We start from the raw sequence: 17,946 nt of genomic DNA on the forward strand, positions 1-17,946 counted from the left end.
CCTCCCCCCTCCCCATGATAGGCCCCAGTGTGTGATGTTCCCCTTCCCGAGTCCAAGTGAGCTCATTGTTCAGTTCCCACCTATGAGTGAGAACATGCGGTGTTTGGTTTTCTCTTCTTGTGATAATTTGCTAAGAATGATGGTTTCCAGCTGCATCCATGTCTCTACAAAGGACGTATGGCGATTCCTCAAGGACCTAGAACTAGATGTACCATATGACCCAGCCATCCCACTACTGGGTATATACCCAAAGGATTATAAATTATGCTACTACAAAGACACATGCACACGTATGTTTATTGCGGCACTATTCACAATAGCAAAGACTTGGAATCAACCCAAATGTCCATCAGTGACAGACTGGATTAAGAAAATGTGGCACATATACACCATGGAATACTATGCGACCATTGGTTTTCAACTCCAAATGCAGGTGGCTTATGAAGACTCAGCCTGAATATATAAAGAGAACAGCAAACAATTATAGTTGCATATTAAAGACAATCTATTTCTCAGTAAAGGAAAGGAAAGTCAGTCATATTACATACTAGCCACAACACAGAACTGATCTGAAATATACTGTGGAATGGCCTTTCAGTCTGCGCTGGACTCTAACAGGAAAAAGGAAAAAGGCAGAAGGTGGTCAATGGTGCATTTATTTAATGGTGGGGTCCATTTATTAAACCCCTCATTTCCTCCCTGACAAGAAGGACAATAGTTCTTATTATTCATATTATTTTTGAAAAGGCAGAAAGGTTAATTACATATTGACATGGTTTGCATCTGTGTCCCCGCCATAATTTCATGTCAAATTGTAATCCCCAGTGTTGGAGGTGGGGACAGGTGGGAGGTGATTTGATCATGGAGGTGGATTTCTCATGCATGGTTTAGCACCATCTTCTTGGTGATATTCTCGTGATAGTGAGAAAGTTCTCACGAGATCTGGTTATTTAAAGGTGTACAGAACCTCCCCTCTGTCTCTCTGGCTCCTGTTCCTGCCACATAAGACACGCTGGCTTCCCCTTTGCCTTCTGCCATGATTATAAGTATCCTGAGGCCTCCTCAGAAGCTGAGCAGATGCCAGCACCATGCTTCCTGTGCAGCCTGTGGAACTGTGAGCCAATTAAACCTCATTCCTTTATAAATTACCCAGTCTCGGATTTTTCTTTATAGCAATGCAAGAACAGACTAATAGAGCTAATTTGTGATGTTTCTTGATGAAAGAATCAGCTGAAACTCGAGAATTAATATACTCATTGAAGATCAGACAAGTATCACAGAAATTGAGAAAGTGTCCATCATGGAACAAGAAAGTTCAGCTCAAAAAGCTGATATTTTTCAAAGTACAAAATGAAGTACCATTTCAGGAATGGACCATTCACTCAAAGAAGCTCTTTACTTTGACCAGCACAGGGATGATTCACTAACTCCATTGTTCTCAAATGAATCCCACTGTGTCCCAAGAGAGACTCTGGGGAGGCTTCACCAAGAACAGTAATTATAGCTTTTCCATGTTCTCTAGCATTCAATAAATTCTTCCTAATGTGACCTCTCTCACACACACACACACACACACACACACACACAGCCTCAATGTCCCACTAACAGGCTTCTTTCCTCTCAGGGAACCATCTCGGAATTCATTATCTTTCTTGTAGAAATGGAGGATGCTTCCCAGCTGCATAAGGACCCAACCTGGAAGCAAAGATTGTAAAATTTTTTATGGTATTTTACATCAGGACTGGGGATCTATTTACAAATTAAGGCTCCACTGGCCTGGTTGATAATAAGGTTATATGACTCCACAAAAGATTGTAATGACTTCCTTTTTTACAGGCTCATTATTACGTAACTGTCCAGGTGGTGAGCAGTAATTAAACATTATCGCTTTTGGAGACATTTCAACTCACTCAGGCACTTTTGTAACCAGAAGGATGGTGACAACTTCACAAGGTTACATGAAGAATTACTCCAAGGCCAGGATAGAAACCAGGTCTTTTGAACTTCTAAAATAAGTTTTATTTCATTGTTATTGTTGTCTTTATTTTTCCATGTGCCTAAACCGATGAATCAACATCCTTGATAAGAAGTTTTAATTCCAACCTAGGAACATTCAGCATTTTTGCCTGGTGTACCATTCAAAGACAGTTCTGCAAGTGGCTCTGGGGGAAATGCCTCACACCAAGCCTCACTGACATCCGTGTTCACACAAATGGGCTCACTGCATTTATCTACCACATTAAATATCATTTACCCACAAGATTAAATGATATTATTTTGCCTTCCTACAGATCACCTGAGCAACCAAGTATTCCATACCTGCTCATATGTCACAGGTACAAGAGTAAGCTACAAACAAAGTACAATCCCTGTCCTTAAGGAATACCATCTAATAGGAATGCCATCTCAACTGGATGACTTAAATACAACATGGTGCATGCAATAGCAGAAATATACATAGGTTATTATGGGTACACAGAGTTAGAACATCCAATCCCCTGGAGATGAAAGTGAATTCCACCTTCAAAGATGACCGGGGCCAATCAGGGGAGTACAAACATGAGCAATGGTTAAGAAGCACTACCTATATCTGAGTAGCACAAGCAGTTTGATTTTGCTGAAAGGAAAGACTCTTGGCTAAGACCCTCTCGAGTGCTGGTGAGGCAGCAGGGCCCAGATTGCAGAGGGCCATTTAGAGAGCTTAGACTTCACTCAAGCTGTGGAGTGCTGCTGGAAGATTATAAGAGAATTGTCATTGTTGGGATCACATTTTTGAAGATCACTCTGGAAACTGTGTAAATGATACATTTGTAGTGGACAAGATTGAAGGCAGGGACCTACTTACGAAGCTGTTGAAGTGGTCCAGGAGAGAGATTATAAGAGCCGAAACCAGGGATAAGGGAATCAATAAAATCAATAAGTAAATAAAATCAGTAAATCAATAAAATCAATATAAGTAAAATCAATAAAACTTAGAGAGTGATTTGATGAGTGCTAAGAAAGAGAAGTTGATGAAGATGCCTAGATTGGTAGCTAAGATAATTTAAAAAATGCATGAACAGAGATGGAGAATAAAGAAACAGTGGTAGGTTCAAGAGGGAGGAAAACGCAGACAAAGAGTCTAATTGTGGACATACTGGATTTGAGAAGCCAGTGGAGCAGACAGGTGAAGAGAGATCCCCCAGTAGGCATCAAGATAAAAAGATCCATCGCTGGGATGTTACTGAATATGATGGAGAGTTAGTCACCAGTGTGTGGTGGCCTTCATGGAGGGGATGACACAGGGAATGCAGAATCAGAATATGTTAATGAGGAGAGGACCCCAGGATACAGGGGAAGGAGACCACCCAAAGCAAAAGAGAAGGAGGCATCACAGGTACAAGGACCATTAGCAACAGATATCATGGAGATGGGAGATAAGAGAATAGAGCTCCCTCTTTGAAAAATAGTTTCTCCAAATCACATTTAAAAAAAAAAAAAAAAAAAAGGCCTGGTAGAAAAGTGGGTATGGGACTTGAAGGCAATTCACAAAAGACAATATTCAAAAGAATCAATGAACATAAAAAATGAGAAGGATTGACACTAACAAATGTTGGCAAAGACATGTTATATCTGGAACTCTCATACACTGCTGGCAAGATTATAACCCAGCACACTTTGGAAAACTCTTTGGTATTATCTAGTAATATTAGATACTCAGACTCTATAATCCAGTAATATATAAATCAATCAAATCAATCAATAATAATATATGACAATACATATAATACCATATGTGATACCTTATGACCCACTTCTAAGTATATATCCAATAAATGCACATATATGTACACCAAGAGACAAATTCATAGAAACACTATTCGCAAACTCTAAAATTAGAAAATACAAATGACCATCAACAGTAGAACAAAACAATATGTTCTTCCCACAAAATGGAATGCTATCAATGAAAAGGAATGAATGATAATTTTGCACAGCAACCTGATGAATCATAAATGTGAGGTTGAGAAAAAGAAAAAAGAAATCAGACAAAAGAATATATGCTTCCCAACTACAATTACATAAAATTCACAAACATGCAAAACAGGACGATAGTGTTTAGGGTTGTCCTCAGTTGGCAAAACTGTAAAGAAAAGTAAGAAAGTGGTTACTTCAGAATTAATGACAGTGGTTGTCTCTAAGGGAAAGAAGGGACTATGACCAGGTGGAGGGATTCAGAGGGGCTTCAGGGAGGCTGACATGCTACAAATTTACCATTTTAAAGGATTTTCCCCTTATGATAATTCATTAAGTTCTAGATTTGTTCTTTGTGATTTTCTGTTTGTGTATTATACTTCATAAAAAGATAGTAAAAAGGTTAACACAGGGACCGAACACCCTAACAACATGAGTTAGGGTTTTCGGGGAAAACAGCTCCAAATGCATGTCATGAGCCCTGAAATGCCTCACTGCATCACAACCTAGGACAGTGTATTTATGACGACTGTGAGTCATGAAAAACATACTAAGTTAGTGCCATATTTGCAGCTAGACGAGGTGAGGAAACAAGAAATGCATACGTAACAGAATAAAGGAAAGTTACAAAGGTTGCAGCAGCTTTGACTGAAAGAGAAGCAGTGCTAAAGTTAGCAGTTGGGGAAAGGTTTAACTTCTCTTCTTTCATAATTATTTCTCACTCTCCCACTTTCAATGATCTTTTTATTAACAATCCTTAGAAAGAATAGCCACTAATTAGCAACCGGCCTCTCGTGAGATGGGGGTAGAAATGTTGCCTTCCTGCATAGCCATCCGGGCACATTACTGAAATATTTCCATCCAATTTTTCCATTTACATCAAATATTTACAATCATGTAATTAAATAAACAAATGCACTAAATAGGCCATTATTAATACAATCAATATTTGTTTTTACTACCCAGAATTCTGATGTTTTTCCCACAGTAAACTCTCTAGATGTCATCTTAGGATGGAACACTCTTTCTTGACCTCCAGCCACAAACCATGAATGAAGCTGACTTCATTCCTAGTTTCAGGAATGGAGCAGCAGGGCTGGGCAGTGTAGTGATGACCTAAATCAGGCCAATCAGGGCAAGCAAGACTCAATTCCAGGGCTTCATTTGAGGAATCGGGGAACTAGGTATGCTCTTTATGAGCATGAAAAGAAAAGGATTAGGAGTGGGAGCAGCTGCAGCCATCTTGCCGCCATGTGGAGCCTAGGAATGGTAGAATCCAATATGGCACAGTGGTTTAGAGCAAAGGTTGGTAAATTCTTCTTATGAAGGAGCAGATAGTATTTTAAGCTTTGCAGGTGATATGGTTTGCTGTGTGTCCCCACCCAAATCTCACGTTGAATTGTAATTCCCAATGTTGGGGGAGGGACCTGGTGGGAGGTGATTGGATCAGGGGAGCTAATTTCCCCCTTGCTCTTCCTGTGATAGTGAGTTCTCATGAGATCTGATTATCTGAAAGTTGGTACACCTCCCCCTTCATTCTCTCTTCCTTATTCTCTGGTCATGTAAGACATGCCTGCTTCTCCTTCACCTCCCAGCCATGCTTTCTGTATAGCCTGCAGAACTGTTGGTCAATTAAACCTCTTTTCTTCATAAATTAACCAGTTTCAGGTAGTTCTTTTGTAGCAGTGAGATAACAGACTAATACAGAATATTGGTACCAGAGAAGTGGGGTACTGCTATACAGATACCTGAAAATGTGGAACCAACTTTGGAACTGGGTAATGGGCAGGAGTTAGTAGAGTTTGGAGGGCTCAGAAGACAACAGGAAGTTGAGGAAGAATTTGGAACTTCCTAGAGACTTGTTGAATAGCTGTGACCAAAATGCTGATTGTGACACAAACAGTGAAGCCCAGGCTGAGGTCGTCTCAGATGGAGATGAGGAACTTATTGGTAACTGAAGGAAGGGTCACTCTTACTACACTTTAGCAAAAAGACTGGTGGCATTGTGCCCCTGCTGTAGAGATCTGTGGAATTTTAACTTGAGAGAGATTATTTAGGGTATCTGGCAGAAGAAATTTATAAACAGCAAAGTGTTCAGGATGTGGCCTGGATGCTTCTAAAAGCCCATTCCATTTGCATAAACAAAGAAATGACCTGAAACTAGAACTTATATTTAAAAGGAAAGCAGAGTATAAAAGTTTGGAAATTTTGCAGCCTGACCTTGCAACAGAAAAGAGAACATTTTCTGGGGAGGAATTTAAGGCTGCATAAATTTGTGCAAAGAAGAGCCAAATCTTAATATCCAAGACAATGGGGAAAATGCTTCCAAGGCATTTCAGAGACCTTCACGGCAGCCCCTCCCACCACAGGCCTGAAGGCCTAGAAGGGAAAAATGGTTTTCTGGGCCAGACCCAGGGCCCTGCTGTTCTGTGCAGCCTTGGGATGTGGTACACTGCATCCCATCACTCCAGCTCCAGCCATGGCTAAAAGGAGCCAAAGTACAGCTCTAACCATTGCTTCAGAGGGTGCAAGACCCAAGCCTTGGTGGGTTCTATGTGTTGGACCTGTGCAGAAGGTGTGCAGAAGGCAAGAGTTGAGGTTTGGGAGCTTCCACCTAGATTTCAGGGGATGTATGGAAATGCCTGGATGTCCAGGCAGAAGTCTGCTGCAGGGGCAAAGCACTCATGGACAAGGGAAATAAGGAAGGAAAATGTGGGGTCAGAGCCCCCACACAGAGTCCCCACTGGGGCACTGCCTAGTGGAGCTGTGAGAAGAGGGCCATGGTCCTTTAGACCCCAGAATGGTAAATCCACCAACAGCTTGCACTGTGTGCCTGCAAAAGCTGCAGGCACTTAACTCTAGCCCAAGAAAGCAGCAGTGGAGGCTGTCCTCTGTGAAGCAACAGAGGCAAAGCTTCCCAAGGCCTTGGGAGCCCATCCCTTGCATCAGTGTGGCCTGGATGTGAGACATGGAGTCAAAGGAGATTATTTTGAAGCTTTAAGATTTAATGTCTGCCCTGCAGGATTTCGGACTTGCATGGGGCCTTAGCCCCTTCATTTTGGCCAATTTCTCCCTTTTTGAATGGGAACATTTAACCAATGCCTGCAACCCCATTGTATCTTGGATGTAACTAACTTGTTTTTTATTTTACAGGCTCATAGGCAGAAGGTGCTTGTCTTGTCTCAGATGAGACTTAGGACTTGGACTTTTGAGTTAATGCTGGAATAAGTTAAGACTTTGGGGGACTGTTGGGAAGGCATGATTGTATTATGAAACATGAGAAGAACATGAGATGTGGGAAGGGCCAGCGGGTGGTATGATATGGTTTGGCTGTTTGTCCCCACCCAAATTCAATGTTGAATCATAATTCCCAATGTTGGGGGAGGGACTTGGTGGGAGGTGACTGGATCATGGTGGTAGATTTCCCCCTTTATATTCTCATGATAGTGAGTTCTCATAAGATCTGGCTGTTTGAAAGTGTGTAGCACTTCCCTCTTTGCTTGCTTTCTCTCCTGCTTTACCACAGTAAGTTGTGCTTACTTTCCCTTTACCTGACACCGTAATTGTAAGTTACCTGAGGCCTCCAGCCATGCTTCCTGTACAGCCTGCAGAATTGTGAGTCAATTAAAGCTTCCTGTACAGCCTGAAGAACTGTGAGTCAATTAAACCTCTTTCTTCATAAATTACCCAGTCTCAGGTAGTTCTTTATTACAGTTTGAGAATGAACTAATATAGCAGGCCATACAGTCTCTGTTATAACAGCTCAACTCTGTCACTGCAGTATGAAATCATCTATTGACAATATATACATGAATGTGACTGTGTTCCAAACAAATATATTTATTTTGAAGTTACTTAAAATAATTTTTTACAAGAATGAGCACAGGTAGGATTTGGCACACAGGACATAGTTTGCCCAAGCCTGGTTTAGAACATGGGCTCTAGAAACAGACTATATGGATTCTTTTTTTCTTTTCTTTTCTTGAGACATAGTCTTGCTCAGTCGCCCAGGCTGGAGTGCGGTGGTGCGATCTCGGCACACTGCAAGCTCCACCTCCGCCTCCCAGGTTCACGCCATTCTCCTGCTTCAGCCTCCCAAGTAGCGGGGACTACAGGCGCCCGCCACTACGTCTGGCTAGTTTTTTTGTATTTTTAGTAGAGACGGGGTTTCACCATGTTAGCCAGGATGGTCTCGATCTCCTGACCTCGTGATCCGCCCGTCTCGGCCTCCCAAAGTGCTGGGATTACAGGCTTGAGCCACCGCGCCCGACCTAGAAACAGACTACATGGATTCTAATGCTGAGTCCATCATTTGCACATTCCTGAACAAGTTACTTAATCTCTCTATGCTTCACTTTCCGCATCTGTAAATGGAAGTGATAATACTACCGCCTACCTCATAGACTCATTTTGAGGGTTAAGTGAATTAGTAAATGTAATGTGCTTATAAAAAAATCTCAAACATTGAAATGCTATATGTGTTAGCTGTTATTACCATTATTATCATGACAGTTGTCAAAAGTGCCAAGAGACAGAAGCCGAGTCCCATGTTATTGGAGTCCCAGATCAAAATGAGCTAAAAGCCGTTGGTCCAGCCTATTTAGTTACCTGAGATAATAAATTCCCTTTTATGCTTATTTTGAGTTGATTTTCTGTCTTATAACTGAAGTCATCCCATCTGACTAAATGAGGGAAATCAAGGCAGGGATGACAATTCCCCTAACGCTTATAATGTAACTTCTCTCATTTCAGCACCCATCACAGAAATCAATCAATCACAGCATTCTCGCTCACTGGGCCCAGAGAGGGCCTCAGACATGTTTTTCCCCCAAAACAGGACTCTGAGCAATCTTTATTATTCCATCAAAGTCAGCATGCGAAATGAAACTTCTCTATCCCTGCTTTAGGTCAAGAATTCTAAGAGTTGATGTCCAGTAATATTAATGAGCTTTCTAAACATCCTCCTAGTATATTTTTGTAATAGATAAAAATTTTCCAAAAATACTAGACACTCTTAGGTGTGTGGTCTCTTTTTCTAACTCCTCACTTGTGAGTCCCCATACTATTTCAAACCCATATACTTTGCAGAAAAACTTGGGAGCTGTATTAGTTCTTTCTCATGCTGCTATGAAGAAATAACCGAGACTGGGTAGCTTAGAAAGTAGAGAGGCTTAATTGACTCATGGTTCTGTATGGCTGGAGAGGTCTCAGGAAACTTATAATCATGGTGGAAGGCGCCTCTCTAGAGGGTGACAGGAGAGAGAATGAGTGCCTAACAAAGGGGGAAGCCCCCTATAAAACCATCAGCTCTCATGTTAACTCACTATCTATCATGAGAACAGCATGCGGGGAAACTGCCCCCATGATTCGATTATCTCCTACTGGGTCCCTCCCAGGACATATAAGGATTATGGGAATTGCAGTTCAAGATGAGATCTGGGTGAGGACACAGCCAAGCCATATCAGGAGCACTCTACAGCTCTTTTATCTTTACAAACTGACTTTCTTCAAGAAGGTGCTTAATAAATGTTTTCCTGAAAGAGGTCAGCAGACGCTGCTAAAGAACAAGTTTCTCCTCTGACCCAGGAAGTGATAAAATTAATAGACTTTAAAATGTACAGTGTCACTGACGTATGTAATGTCATTAATCTATGGTGGAAAAACAATGGAATAATTAACTTGAAGTGTTTTACATTCATGAAGTAAAGGGGCTTTTAAATTCAAAATACAAATGAGCCAAGAACCTTAATACTTTTGTTTTTTTGTTTGTTTGTTTGTTTTTCCTTTTTGACCCTCATTCACCTTATTTAATTCAAAGTGGTTTAGATTTTTGTAAGCCCTTTCAACTTAGATGACAAGGCCAGCTATTAATAGACTTAAAACCAAGCCATCAGGCAGTACTCCGCAGATGTTAACATGAAGGTTTTTTGTTTATCTTATTTTAAGTTCTGGGGTACATGCACAGGATGTGCAGGTTTGTTACATAGGTAAACATGTGCCATGGTGGTTTGCTGCACCTATCAACCCATCATCTAATTATCAAGCCCAGCATGCATTAGCTATTTTTCCTGATGCTCTTCCTCACCCACCCTCAATAGGCCCCAGTGTATGTTGTTCCCCTCCCTGTATCCATGTGTTCGTATTGTTCAGTTCCCAGTTATGAATGAGAAAAACGGCATTTGTTTTCTGTTCCTACATTAGTTTACCAAGAATAATGGCTTCCAGCTTTATCCATGTCCCTGCAAAGGACATGATCTCATTCCTTTTTATAGCTGCATAGTATTTCATGGTGTATATGTACCACATATTCTTTAACCGGGCTACCATTAATGGACATTTGGGTTGATTCCATGTCCTCACTATTGTGAATAGTGCTGCAATGAACATACACTTGCACATATCTTTATAATAGAATGATTTATATTCCTTTGGGCATATACCCAGTAATGGGATTGCTGGGTCAAATGGTATTTCTGGTGCCAGGTCTTTGAGGAATCACATTATCTTCTACAGTAGTTGAGCTAATTTACATTCCCAACAATGGTGTGAAAGCATTTCAGAATCTCTGGGACACAGCCAAAGCAGTGTTAAGAGGGAAATTTCTAGCACTAAATGCCCACATTAAAAAGCTAGAAAGATCTCAAATCGACATCCTAACATCACAACTCAAAGAACTAGGGAACCAAGAGCAAACAAATTTCAAAGCTAGCAGAAGACAAGAAATAACCAAGATCAGATCAGAACTGAAGGAGATACAGACATTAAAAAAAACTTCAAAAACTCAACAAATCCAGAAATTGTTTATTTTGAAAACAATAAAATAGATACACTTCTGGCTAGATTAATAAAGAAGAAAATAGAGAAGAATCAAACAGACTCAATAAAAAATGATAAAGAGGATATCACCACTGAACCTACAGAAATATAAACAACTCTCAGAGATTTCTATAAACACCCCTGTGCAAATAAACTAAAATAATCTATGAGAAATGGATACATTACTGGACACATACACCCTCCCAAGGCTGAACCAGGAAGAAGTCAAATCCCTGAATAGACCAATAACAAGTTCTGAAGTTGAGGCAGTAATAAATAGCCTACCAACCAAAGAAAATCCAGAACCAAATGGATTTACAGCTGAATTCTACCAAAGGTACAAAGAGGAGCTGGTACCATTTCTTCTGAAACTATTCCAAAAAATTGAAAAGGAGGGACTCCTCCCTAGCTCATTTTACGAGGCCTGCATCATCCTAATACCCAAATCTGGCAGAGATACAACAACAAAAAGAGAACTTCAGACCAATATCCCTAATGAACATCGATGCAAAAATACTAAATAAAATACTGGCAAACCAAATCCAGCAGCATGTAAAAAAGCTTTTCCACCATGATCACGTTGGCTTTATCCTTGGGATGCAAGGCTGATTCAATATATGCAAGTCAATAAACATAATTCATCACATAAACAGAACTAAAGACAAAAACCACATGCTTATCTCAATAAACGCAGAAAAGGCCTTCAATAAAATTCAACACTCCTTCATGTTCAAAACTCTCAATACATTAGGTATTGAAGCAACATACCTCAAAATAATAAGAGCCATATGACAAATCCACAGCCAATATCATAATGAATGGGCAAAAGCTGGAAGCATTTCCCTTTGAAAGTCAGCACAAGACAGGAATACTTTTTTTCTTCAAAAATACAAATTAGTGTATTGCTAGCAACATTCCATAACCCCAATTCTTAACACACATGATAAAAATACTTTACGATTTCCCTGAAAAACTACTCTGGTGTGTACCTTCCTCTCAGATAAATATAGATGTCATCACTTTGTTAAGAAAGCCTCCCTAGTAATTGTACAGCTGTCTATGAACTGTCTGGAGCAGTGGTTTTCTAACTTGAGCATGTGTTGGAATCACCTGGAAGGCTAGATAAAAGGTTGGTCCCACTTCCAGAGTTTCTGATTCACTCGTTCTGGAGTGGAACCTGATAATTTGGATTTCTAACTAGTTCCCAGGTGATTCTGGTACTGTTGTTTTAGGGACCACACTCTGGCTAATGACTTGCTCTAGCTAGAGGTCTTGCTCTAGGCTACTGGTATTCAGCGAAGTAAAAGGAAGCCTATCTTCACTAACCTATACTTTACACCACTGTGATCCATTCTTTACACCATGGGTCCCCAAGCCCCTGGGCCACAGACCAGTACTGGGATCAGTTAGGAATCAGGCCACACAGCAAGAGGTGAGCAGTGGGCAAAGCAAGCATTACCACCTGTGCTCCACCTCCTGTCAGATCAGCTGAGGCATCAGATTCTCAAAGGAGTAAGAACCCTATTGTGAACTGTGCATGCAAGGGATCTAGGTTGCATGTTCCTTGTGAGAATCTAATGCCTAATGATCTGAGTTGGAACAGTTTCATTCTGAAACCATTCCCCCACCCAATTCACATGGAAAAATGGTATTCCACGAAACTTAACCCTAGTACCAAAAAGGTTGGGGACCACTCCTTTACACTGAATCTGCAGTTACTTTCCTAAAATATGAGTTGAAAAAGGTTACTTTCTTCCTCAAAAAGCTCCAATGACACTTATTGCTCATAAATTTCCAAAATCTTAAAATCTTAATCTCACATTCTAGCTCTTTTATAATATGATTCCAAGCTTCCCAGTGTTTCCCCCCATACACCCTGTTACCTGTACTGCAAATACTTGCTATACCCAGCCAAGCCATATTTATTTTTATGCCTTAGGACTTTGCTCATGCTGTTTCCTAAACCTGTAACATCCTTTCTTCCTTCCCCATTTACTGAAATCAATGAAATCAGAATCACTATGACCGATCCTGACTGCAAGTAAGACGACCCTGGCTCTACTGGCTTGCGCAATACTGAAAATTATTATATCACAGAACAAAAAGTCTGGAGATAAGATGGCTCCAGAGATGGTTAATTTGGCAACTCAAAGACACCATCAGAGACAAAAGTCATTTTCAATGTATCAATCTGACATCCTCAGTACATGCTCTTATTCTCAGGCTAATTCTCATTAAGGTCACAAAGTCTTTAGCAGTTTGAAATATCACATCCAGTCAAAAACACATCTAGCAGGAGAAGCAGGAACTTCTTGAAAGCCTCTTTTGTCAATTAAAAAAACCCCAGCAATGATCCCATCCTATTTCCTTGGCCAAATTGTGTTGCATTCCCACTCCTAAATCAGGCACTGAAAAGAGGTTTGAAATTACCGTGATGACTTAGACCAGGTGTATTAGTCTGTTCTCACACTGCTGTAAAGAACTGCCCAAGACTGAGTAATGTATAAAGAAAAGATGTTTGACTGACTCACAGTTCTGCATGGCTAGGGAGGCCTCAGGAAACTTACAATCATGGTGAAGGGGGAACAAGCACATCTCACATGACGGCAGGTGAGAGAGAATGTGAGCACAAAGGAAACAGCAGGGAAAACTGCCTTATAAAACTATCAGATCTCATGAGAACTCACTCACTATCACGAGAAAAGCATAAGGGGAACCACCCCCCATGATCCAATCATCTCCCACAAGGTCTCTCCCTCAACACCTGGGGATGACGACTCAAGCTGAGATTTGGGTGGGGACACAAAGCCTAACCATATCACCAGAGGTCAACAAACTTTTCCTGTGAAAGGCTAGATAGTAAATATTTTAGCTTGTGTGGGCCATATGGGCTTTGCCACAACTGCTCAACTCTCCCCGTGTAGCACAAAAATAGTCATCAATAATACAAAAACCATTGGGTGACTTGTTCCAATAAACTTCATTTACAAAAACACGTGGCAAACTGCTTGGCCCAGTCAGCCACCCCATGGTTTAGGCCAAACAAGATCAATCTGTGAGTCATGCTGGAGAAACATAGATCCCCCCGAGAAACATCAGAGATCTTCCAGGAAAGAAGGAGGAAATGGCTTTTCCAAAGGCAACCAGCAGCATCAGTGGGGACATCCTTCAAGCCCTAGCTCAAATGCAACAAACAAAGGCTTCTCTAACTCATTTCAGACTGAATTAAACTCTCCCAGTAAATTGCTTAGATCTCCATGTGGAGTTATTGTAATGTAGCCAACTGACACAATTGTCTCCTTGAATAAAGAACAAGCATCTTCAGGGCAAGGTCTGTGTTACACATTCTTGCCTTTACCCCCACCCAGCACTATATGGAACACATACAATTATTAAATATTAATGTAATTAAAACCATACAAATATATAATCCATGAAATAGTCTTCAAATGCTTGGTTTCTTTGCCATTGACCTTAATCTACCAACAGTTCATACGTCACAAATTTCACCATCTACCTGCATCCAGAAGTTTCAGTTTGACTCACAGTCCCACATAGTCCAGCAGAGATCTGTTTGTACAATTAAGAAAGGTCATTCTGTCATGGCAATATATACATACCTCTGTATTCATTTTTCTATGCTGTGTAACAAATTACTGCAAATTTAGTGGCTTTAAACAACACAGACTTATTATCTCACAGTTTCCCTGGGTCAGGAGTCTGAGTAAAGGTTAGCTAAGTCCTCTGCTCACAGGTTGCTAGATCTGGGGTCTTCTTCCAAGCTAACATGGAACTTGATAAACCATTTTCTTGCAGCTATAGAGTTCATGAAGGCTGTGTCTTCCAGGTCAGCAGGAAAGTTTCTCTCTCACACTTTGACTCTTTTGACTTCAGGAAGGGCTCAGTCCCTTTTAAGGGCTCACTTGATTAGGTCTGGTTCATCCAGAATAATGCCATTTTTTTGTTAACTAAAAGTCAACTGGTTAGTACGCTAAACACAGGAGTAATATCCCATCATGTTCACAAGACCCGCCCATGCTCAAGAGGAAGGGAATGCAAATGCAAGGGGGAGGGCATACACCAAGGCATCAGGAAATTTGGGAGCCATCTCAGAATTTTGCCTCCCACAGCCAGGTGCAGAGGCTCACACGTGTAACTCCAGCACTTTGGGAGGCCAAAGCAGCTGGATCACTTGAGGCCAGGAAAGCTGCCTGGGCAACAGAGAAAGACCGTTCTCTACCAAAAAGAAAAAGAATAAAAAGACACACACACACACACACACAAAAGAATTCTACCTCTCATAATTTCTATTACAATGCCTAACCCCACAATATTGACACCTACATATTTAAATATTTGTCCCCCTACTGAAAAGTGGTCATTTTACCTCTATGTCCTCAGTGCCAAACAACCAAAAGATATTCCATAAACACGAAATGGACAAACAAACAAATGGATAAATTTGGCCTTATTTTCTCTCAGTAGAGGCTTTTCCTTCACATTCTTGATTTAAAACCTTCTGGAAAAAGTAAATGCGCCAGGCACGGTGGCTCACACCTGTAATCCTAGCACTTTGGGAAGCCGAGGCAGGCAGATCACTTGAGGTCAGGAGTTGGAGACCAGCCTGGGCAACATGGTGAAATCCCATCTCTACTAAAAACACAAAAATCAGCTGGACGTGGTGGCTCACACCTGTAATCCCAGCTACTCAGGAGGCTGAGGCAGGAGAATCGCTTGAACCCAGGAGGTGGAGCAAGGCTCTGTCTCAAAAAAGAAAAAGTAAGTGATGTGTTTGATTACACATAAAGAATACATAGGAAAACTGAGGAAGGAAACAAATCTATAAGCAAAATTCTATTGACATGTGGACAATGTTGGCTTCAGAGGATTATGAACTCTAAATAGTAAATATTATTCAGATGTTAGTCAAATCAGAATCAGGATTGCTAAAAGATTTGACACATGGGCTTTGACACTTGTGCTTGACCATATCTTACGTTTGATCACAGTGCTTTAATTTATTACTGTCATTATTATTATTATTATTCAAAGCTTACTCTGCTATAATGTCCTGGGGTCCTATGCGAGGCAAAACTATTTCTCTCTTGTTCCCTACTGCACCCTCAGTGTTAGGCCGGTATCTGGATGCTAGTGAGTGCTCAACAAAATAGTTGCTGAGTGAGTTACTAAAAACTCTACGAAATGATTATGCTCATTTTGAAGCTAAGGGAACTGATGCTCAGAGAAGCCAGTGTCTTGACTAAGGACACACAAATAGAGAGACAAGATTCCAACTTGAAGTCCACATTTTTTTTTTTTTTTCTTAGACGGAGTCTCATTCTGTGGCCCAGACTGGAGTACATTAGCACAGTCTCAGCTAACTGCAACCTCCAACTGCTAACTGAACTAACCTCCACTCACTAACCTCTACCTGCTAACTACACTAACTTCCACCTGCTAACCTCCACTCAGCTAACTGCAATCTCCACAAGGGATTCTCCTGCCTCAACCTCCTGAGTAGCTGGGATTACAGGTGTGTGCCACCACGCCCAGCTAATTTTTGTATGTTTAATAGAGACAGGGTTTTGCCTTGTTGGCCAGGCTGGTCCCGAACTCCTGACCTCAGGTGATCTGCCTGACTCAGTCTCCCAAAGTGCTGGGATTACAGGTGTGAGCCACCATGCCCAGTTTGAATTCCACACTCTTGATCACTCATCTATAAAGGCTTACAGTTCATCCATGCAATGACCATATCACAGTAACTTTCTGCATTTTTAAACTGGACTTGAATTGGCCTAAGTCTCTTAAACCAAAGCCTTTCCATTAGTGTACCAATTCCAGGTCTTACAGGTATCTGCCTGCTAAACGAGCTTGTTCCAAGAAAGCTGGGAAAGGGGAGTATCGATGATAACCAAGGCCTATATTTACGTCAGCTACCCCTCTGTACCCTTCTCCCAGGTAAAGGAAGGAAGAGCATTGACAAATTCACTTAGGACTCACTCGAGGAATCTCTCCTAGATGCCAAATGGTTCTTGAAATTGTCACTGCCATTCTGAAAAGATCTGGGCCTTCACTTGACCAAATCTCAAGTGGACATTTCAATTCCTTGGCATAAGATAAAAAATAAATCCAGAAAACATCTGCAAGGGAAGCATTAGACAGTTTGTGCCAGAGATCTGGGGAGTTGTGTGCTTGGAAAATATTTGCATATAGAAATAGGAGTAGGCTGGCAGAGAGTGTAAATGTGATGGGAACTCTCTCAAAATACACTAGTGAGAATTGTGAAACTAGCGTATGACTTCTCCCCTCCATGTTCATAGCCACACATTCGGTCACCTCCCAGAGTCCCTGCACCAGGCAGGCATCAGAAGTCTTTTCATGACGTGTTTTCAGAAGAAATAGAATCAGTAGTGCTGGAAACCTCCCTATGTAGACCCATTTTCAGGTGTCCACTCGGCTCAGCTCCTAACAGTGTTTCCCCCGCCCCCACAAGGACATACCCCTAGCTGCCATGTTTTTATTCTTTGCCCCCACCTAGTGGCCATAGCTGCATAGACCAGAGTATTATAAAAGACCATTGAGCAAAGCCTGAATCACACTTGCAGGCTAAAAGATTACCATTCAGTTTGGTCTGGTTTCTTGTGGAGGGGTGTGGATCTGAGCATGAGGGGTAGCGATCCACACTTGCTGTGTAAACTGCAGTCATGCCTGCTTACAAGCCATCTGTTACCAGTCCACGAGGAATTAAGGACAGAAACTGAGAGTAAGGAAGCACTTAAGAACCTTTATAGCACTTCGACAGAATAATTTTGTGTCTATGGAATCTAATAATAAAAAATCAGGGCTTGTTTTATTTCATTTTAGTATAACTCATTTTTACTGTGTTTTAGCACAGATAGTTTGCAAAACGCTGGGTTCTAGAGATGCAAAAGTAGATCTGCAGAGAGAAAAGGCAGAAGCAGATGTTTGTGAAAAAAATTCATATTTCCAGCCCATTCCTGGAGCCTGATGACATCCATTCCGTTCAGTTCCAAAAAACATTCCTGAGTCCTTACAACGAACACCTCTTTTTTTGCTTAAGCTTGCTCAGTGAATTTTATGGGCCTTGAAACTAGAATTCTATTGAATATACTTACACCAATCTCTGGCAGGGGCAGAGGGGAAAGCCCCAGTCGT

The sequence above is a fragment of the Piliocolobus tephrosceles genome, chromosome 4 (genome assembly GCF_002776525.5).
Source record: "Piliocolobus tephrosceles isolate RC106 chromosome 4, ASM277652v3, whole genome shotgun sequence".
Taxonomy (NCBI): domain Eukaryota; kingdom Metazoa; phylum Chordata; class Mammalia; order Primates; family Cercopithecidae; genus Piliocolobus; species Piliocolobus tephrosceles.